The sequence below is a fragment of the Crocuta crocuta genome, unplaced genomic scaffold (assembly GCF_008692635.1).
Source record: "Crocuta crocuta isolate KB4526 unplaced genomic scaffold, BGI_CrCroc_1.0 scaffold10, whole genome shotgun sequence".
Taxonomy (NCBI): Eukaryota; Metazoa; Chordata; class Mammalia; order Carnivora; family Hyaenidae; genus Crocuta; species Crocuta crocuta.
Window position 1 is genome coordinate 4,892,839 of NW_027527551.1, and position 7,449 is coordinate 4,900,287.

The following is a 7,449-nucleotide window of genomic DNA, read 5'->3' on the forward strand; positions in this document are numbered from 1 at the left end:
CTTTATACAGTCTCTTTATGAACAATCTACATTTCTAAGAAGAAAGAGATTTCATTTTTTTGCAGAGACATTCCATTTTATGTATTTTTATGTAAGTGCTTTATAAATGTGTATTCATAATGTTTTAATCTCTTGTGCTTTTTATCTTCTCAGGATGGGGATGCTTGGAAATACTCAGTCATTGTTTAATTTTTATTTTTGTTCTTCGTTTGTTTTTAACAAACTTCTTATTGAAAATTTGATTTTATTCTTTCCACGTGCCTTTGAAAATTGTACACCTATTCCTGAAAAATGTACTCCTGTTCCTGAAGACAGAGTAGGAATTGATACATTTTCTGAACTATATATCCCATGTCCATTCTTACTCATAGTTTAATAATTTTGATTGTTCTTTTCTGGGTCCTTCCTGGTTTTGCCATATGTTTTTTGTGTGAAGGCATCAGCACCAGCTAATACTTGAAAGAGCTGGTTCCTGGCATGAAGAATAGGAAAGAGTGTGTGTGTGTGTGTGTGTGTGTTGTTTAAGAATACTTCTGGCTATACTTCATCTCCATGTACCTAGTATTAGCACAAGACTAAGACTCATTCAGCATTTATTGGGCTGTCTGCTTTGTATCTAGTATGGTTTTAGACACATAGATGCCACAATAATAAGATCTGAACTTGCCCTTCGGAGGTTTTCAGTGTAATAGAAGTGGATGGGACACAGCTGATGACACAGACAGAATGTGGTAGCAGCCATAAGGACATCAGTTTCTTATGTTGAAGAAAGATTCATAGAGGAGGCTCTTGCTCTTGTTCGTGAATGCTGAGTAGAATTTTAATATCTGGAGTTATTCTAGTCAATGTGAACTGAATTCTCCACACAAGATCTTAAAACATTTGGCATTGAGATGAGGCATTGCTAATTATAATTTAGGATGAGGTCATGAAGAACTTGAAAAACATATTAAAAGCAGCAGATAAAACTATGAAAGTCAATTTTGTCATCCAGTTTCTTAATAGATTCCTTCTGGAGAGTGAGATTCTTTAATCCTCTGGACCTGCTACTCTTCCACAGCACCCTTTCCCTAAAAGTAGTCATCTTCCTCATAAGCACAGATATCTCTATAACCCATGCACTTAAACTTTCACCTTGTAATTGATTCCACACAGGTTTTATCTTCCTTCTTTTCTGGAATATAAGCTCCATGAGAACAAAGCCCCTTTATTTGTCAGCTTTGAAACCTCTCAGTGGGATTGCTAGCAGTAGGTATACCATTAGTTGTCAATAGTACGGATTCACTATTGACTTCAAGAGATTTTTTTTTTTAAAGTTTCTTTTTTTTTTTTTTTTGGTTTGTNACAGTGCAGAGCCCAGTGCAGGACTTGGACCCACAAACTGCAAGATCATGACCTGAGCCAAAAATCAAAAATTGGATGCTCATCCGACTGAGCCACCCAGATGCCCCATGATCTCACTATTGTATTAACATTATCTTTTTTGTAGTAAACAATTTTTTAAATTTTATTGAATTTGAATTATTTATGAGAAGTTTTTCAACACTGAATAATATGAAAAATAAGATCTCTGACTGAAATAGCACTTTATAGGCAGCTAGCTATAAAGTGATAGACACCTACCAGTTGAGTTTAAGGAATGGAGACCCCTGTTAGGGGTTGAGCTGTGTGCTGCAGCAGGGTAACATTGAAGTCCTAACCTCCAGTACCTGTGAATATGACCTTACTTGGAAACAGGGCCTTTACAGATGCAATCAAATTAAGATGTCATTATGGTAGACCCCAATCCCATATGAGTGGTATTCTTCTAAGATGAGGGAAATGCCATGAGACAGATACACAGGGAGAAAACAGGTATTAATTAACTAGGGCAGAAATTGGAGTTCTGCAGCTACAAGCCTGGGACCACCAGTGATTGCTGGTGACACCAGAAAGCTAGGAGAAAGAAGCCTACAGCAGGTTCATTTCCATTGTTTTAAGCCACCAGTTTGTGGTACTTTGTGATGGCAGCCCTAGGAAATGAATACATCCTGCTTAATTCAACAGTTCAGCATGTATTTACTGAACATCTGCCAGGTGCTAATTTAGGTGCTTGAGTTACATTAATGAGCAAAGACAAAAAGCTGTCATTCCAAGGGGTAGAGAAAGTAAAGAATCAGGTACTAACAGTAAGTCAGAAGGTAAGAGCAGTTATGGTGAAAACAATGTAGGGTAAAGTGGGTGGTGGGGAAGTTGCGGATTAGAACAGTGTTTGGTCTCATTTATGATTTGAAGAAAAATTAGGCAACTGTGACCTAATTTATATTTGGCCTCTGCCCCTGGTTGCTGACACAGATTACACCAAATGCCCAAGAATTTTTTGGGTAATAGAAGTGTTTTTTTCCTAATGAGGCAATGCCTAGTTGGCTCCTGGGTCACTTCAGGATGAGGGCTGGTCACCAGAAAGACCCAAGCCATGGATCCAAAGCTTAGAGCTTTCAGGGCCCCTGGGTGGCTCAGTCGGTTAAGGGTCCAGCTTCAGCTCAGGTCATGATCTCGTGGTTTGTGAGTTCCAGCCCAGCATCCAGCTATGTGCTGACAGCTCAGAGCCTGGAGCCTGCTTTAGATTCTGCTTTGGATTCTGTGTCTCCCCGTCTCATGCTCATGTAGTAATAAACGTTGGAAAATTTAAAAAAAAAAAAAAAAACTTAGAAGTTTCACATGCACGGATACCCGGGAAAGGAGAGAGGCAGGAAATTGAAGCCTCCATTTAAGATCTCAGCCCTACTACAGAGTTCAGAGAAGGAAACCTTATGGAAGGAAACCTTATGGAAGGTCTGGGCTTCCCCATACCTTGCCTTACGCACCTCTTCTCAACATGGCTGTTCTGAATTGTATCCTTCATAATAAACCAGTAGTAAGTAAACTGTTTTCTAGAGTTCTGTGGGCTATTCTGGGAAATTATCAGCCTGAAGGCTTGTGAGAATCCCGGATGGATAGTCACCTGGTCAGAAGTGCGGGAGGCCTGGTCTTGCTGTTGACCACTCACAGAATACCCACTTTAGACAAGTTGGTCACTCTCCCAGCTGGAAACAGCAAACATCCTCTTGCTAAATGAGTGACTTTATCAACTTCAACGTTATCTCTCCTGTGGTCTGCTCTCCCTATAGAGAAGTTTTATTAAGATCATAGACTTGCCCTTAAGAACATCCAATCCGGAAGGGGCTCTCCCTTGTAAGGACTCCCACCCCTGCAAAATTATTCAAGTAAAGCCCAGATCCTATAATAGGTTCTTCCTAACACTTTAACAGACACCCCACATCCCTCCATGCAATGTGTATTGAAGCAAATATTTTTTTTTATTTCTTGAAGGGGGATTGTCGGGGTTAAGAGATGGGAGAATGGTGAGCACAGAGGACTGCAAAGAAATAGAACGGTAGCCTGCGGGGAAACTAGGTCAGAGTTTTTATTCTGTTTTAAAATAAAGAAATAACAGATCGTTTGTTGGGGGGGGAGGGACACGAGGGAAAAATTGGTCGTTTCGTAGGAGGAAAGCCGGTGGCTAGCACGCGGGGGTAGGGGCGCGGGTGCTGCGGCTGCGGTGGGCCTGCTTTAGGAGCGCGGCTCGCCCCCTCCCCCCACCCCGGGCGGGGTCTGGNGTCACTTCAAACTTCTCAGGGAAGAAGGCGGAAATCCTGCCTCCCCAGATACCCAACTGCCTCTCCGAATGGTCACAACTGCCTCTCTGCCAAGAGCCTCACCTTTAACGGAATACTAACTTCATTTCCACCCAATTGGTTGGATGGATCCCGAGTACAATCCCAGGAACACGGGAAGAAGACGTGAAGTAGGCACCGCCAGTGTAGAGCCGACCACGGAAAGAAACGTTTCTCACGGTGGATTTATTTCTCCAGGGGATAGTCCTCGCTCGCCCCCCGCCCCTCTCCTTAGGACACGCCGCATACTGAGAGGAAGAATAAATAAACCTAAATGTGAAAGGAAGACATTTTCTTTGAAGTCCTCCCCCACCTATCCCCCCGCAGCTGCTTTTACGTAGTATCTCTTAGTTCTTGAAAAGCCGCCAAAATTGGGATTCATAATTTTGTTCTGATAAAAGGAAAAACTGCCCTGTACCAGCAACGATGCAAGTATGCATGGGAACACGGAAAACCAGTCTCAACTTTAAACTGTAACCTTTCAGTTTCCTCTGTGCTTTTAAGGAGGTGGTTCAGCATCGTTGAGGGCGTTTGATTTCAAATGTGGAAGCGTAGCTTGAGACCGATTTCGTTTGCAAAATGGTCTTTTTTCCATAGATTTGCTTAATACATTAATTCAGTTTAAAGAACTCTTCTTAGATACGATTATTTGGAGGAACCCCAAAATATTTAAAGGGGAAAGAAAATCAGAGCCCAAAAAGTGTCTTACGCCCAACGTGGGGCTCGAACCCACGACCCTGGGATTAAGAGTCCCATGCTCTACCGACTGAGCTAGCCGGGCGCTTGCACAACAGCTGTGTTTTTTTGTCCCTTGATCAGTATTCAACTACATTTGATTTTATTTCCCAATATTATTTTTTCCTTATAAAAATTTTTATATCTTAAATATGCACTCCCGAATCATTTTTAAAAATTCTTTAAAAACATTTAAAAAAATTTTACTTACATGTAATACTTTTACTGCATGTATATCCCAAGATCACTGAAAACTTACATGAGTCCGTTTTATTAGAATCATTGAAACTTTTAAAAGTGTTTTAAAATACTTACTGCCCAATATGTTATGTTCTTTACAGAAACGCTTAATTAAGGCTATCTGCCTTCTACCAAATGGCAAATTGGATTCCTACAATTTGGGGCGCAGCATTAGTAAACTAAGTCCAAGCTCTAGTTTCACGGAAGAACAGAAGCGTTTAGCTATTCTTCCTTTAATACGATCTAGTCGAGGAAAGTTAAATTGAAGAAGGGGATTCTGGTTCAATTAAAATAAGGTCTGTCTTGGGTAACTGCCTGACGATGGAGACATACCATCCCGACTCAAATGACAGAAGCTGGGAGAAAAAGATTAGAGTCACTGAATCCTATGGTAAAAATCCTATGGAACGAATTCTAAAAGGAAAAGAGAAGAACTGATTTTGATCAAATTTTGACAACCTGACACAATGGAATAATCTCCTATGGAAATACACATATTCTGAGATATTAGTGAACTTCTTTAGACCAGGAACTCTGAAAACCTCTGTGATGGGGGCCATCTAAAGTCTAATTGTATATAACAAAGAATAACAAAGAATTCTTAAATTTCAGTATTTACAAATTTAACACATTGGTCATCACTTTTCTGAGATACTTAATTTAAAAAATAATAAGGCATGGCATAGAATAATAATATATATCTAAATACTCAAAGTATGCCTAGGATTTAAGTAGAATATTTAAAAGTTCAAGCTTAAGATATTAAAATACAATTATTCACTAAGAGTTTTTGTTCTTGCAATTTCAAAGTATTTTTTTTTTATAAGTTGGCAGAATGTACCTGGGGAATGAATTTGTATTTATTGGCATTTGCAACACATTTATTAAGTGCCTACCGTATACGAAGCACTGTGTTATCTTTTCTAACAGAAGTATAAAACAGATTCTGATAAACTTAAAAAGCTTACTCTAAGAAAATATGCATAAATTACATACCAATTTTATATGCACTACTTCCAAAGGTAATTCAGAGTAATTTAATATAAACAAGTAAATCCATACCCACCCCTTTACGTTTTCTAATGAATCAGGCAAATATTCAAAGAACCTGAGACCACGATTCAATGCATTCCTCCAAGATACGAGATAAATTAACAGTCCAGCCCCCAAATAGGCAATTCATCTGACAAGTTCAGAAAGGGCACCAAAGTCTTAATTCTTAATGGACATATAGTAGGCACTTGGTACTCAAATAATGCTTCTCATACACAAGTAGTTTAAAGTTTATGTGAACTTCTAACCAATTTAGAGCACTTGTAGTTGACCTTCAAGATGAAACCTCCTAACACTATATTCTTTAGCTTTCTTTGGCACTTTATTGGCCTACGGCGGTCAAAATACCCTCGTTAAAACCCCTCATCAACAAAATGAAACTAGAATATTTCAATGAAGGAGAGGTAAATTAAATGGCTAGTCTTACGGTAAATTCAAAGCTTTTATCCATTTGTTGAAGAATAAAAACTAACCATTAATTATAATGCTTCACTAGCAGAGAGAAGCAACTGAAACTCCTCCTTCTCCCTTTTTTCTACATCCAATATTTCAGCAAGCCCTACATATCTGAAATCCATCACATTTCTACTTCCACTCCTACATCCCTAGTCCAAAACACTCCATTACTTCTTGCGCAAGGACTGCAATAGCTTTCCATCTAGCCCCCATGCTTCTACTCTCCCTTATCTATCAGTCTCCACACTGAGGAAAGACAGATAGCTTAATATCTTAAATTAGATCATAATTCTCCTGCTTGAAAAACTAATGACCTGACAATAGAAAGCTGATAACATATGTGGAATGATGGAATTGGAAAATCACCATTAGGCAAGCATAATAATCCATTCAGACAGGAATTGTCGAATACTATAATTAGTTGGTAAAAGATTGAGGAGCGACTAGTAGGGTATTTACAAGAATAGTCTCAGAGTATTTCTTCACAAGATACTTATTAATTACAAAGTAGAAACTTTATGGTGGAGAAATCTTAAGCAAGTTAACATCATCAGTAATGGAACAAACTGACATCATGTGCCTACTAATATAATGCTATAACGTGATTGCAAGAAAATGTATCACCTGAATCCTATCATGAAAGACATCATACAAACCTAAATTGAGGAATATCCCATAAAATGTGTTGTATTCTTCAAAAAATGTTAATGCCCTGAAACATAAATATTAAGCAACTATTTTCCAGATTGAAGGAGGCTAGAATCATGACAACTGTGACAGGCCAGACTGACCTGTAGGTTCCTATAACAAGCTTATATTCCTATAACAATCCTAAATTTCAGTTTATAAATTAGCCAGAGAGTCATTCTCTAAGTACCAGACCGAAAATTCAAACTTCCATGGTCTCTTCTCCTTTTTAACTAAAAGGTTCAACTATTTTGCCTATTTCCTCTTTTACTCTTTTTTGCCCATTTCCTCTCATTGAATGTAAACTCCGTGAGGGATGGGGTTGTCTCCTTCACGGTTTAATCAACACGGTTCAACAGAGTACTTGGGACATACTAGTGTCAATAAGTGCTCAAGTAAACAGTCTTCTTAATTCTACTAGTTACAGAAACGATACTGATTCTTCTGTAGAATTCCGACTTCTGTGCAGTTGAGTGAAACTTCCTTCCTCCTTGTAAGAACAGGGGGGCGAAAGGGATGCCAGGATAGTGGGTCGGAACCAGGACACCAAGAGTTAAAGGGAGACTTCTCCCCTACTACTTTC

The 7,449-nt window shown here is 39.0% G+C and overlaps 1 non-coding gene across 1 annotated transcript; it reads right to left on the reverse strand.

The window, feature by feature from the left end:
* Positions 1–4,403: 4,403 nt before the first annotated feature.
* On the reverse strand, positions 4,404–4,476 carry TRNAK-CUU (transfer RNA lysine (anticodon CUU)). The gene has a single exon. It is a non-coding gene; the product is annotated as a tRNA-Lys (tRNA).
* Between the last annotated feature and the right edge of the window lie 2,973 nt (positions 4,477–7,449).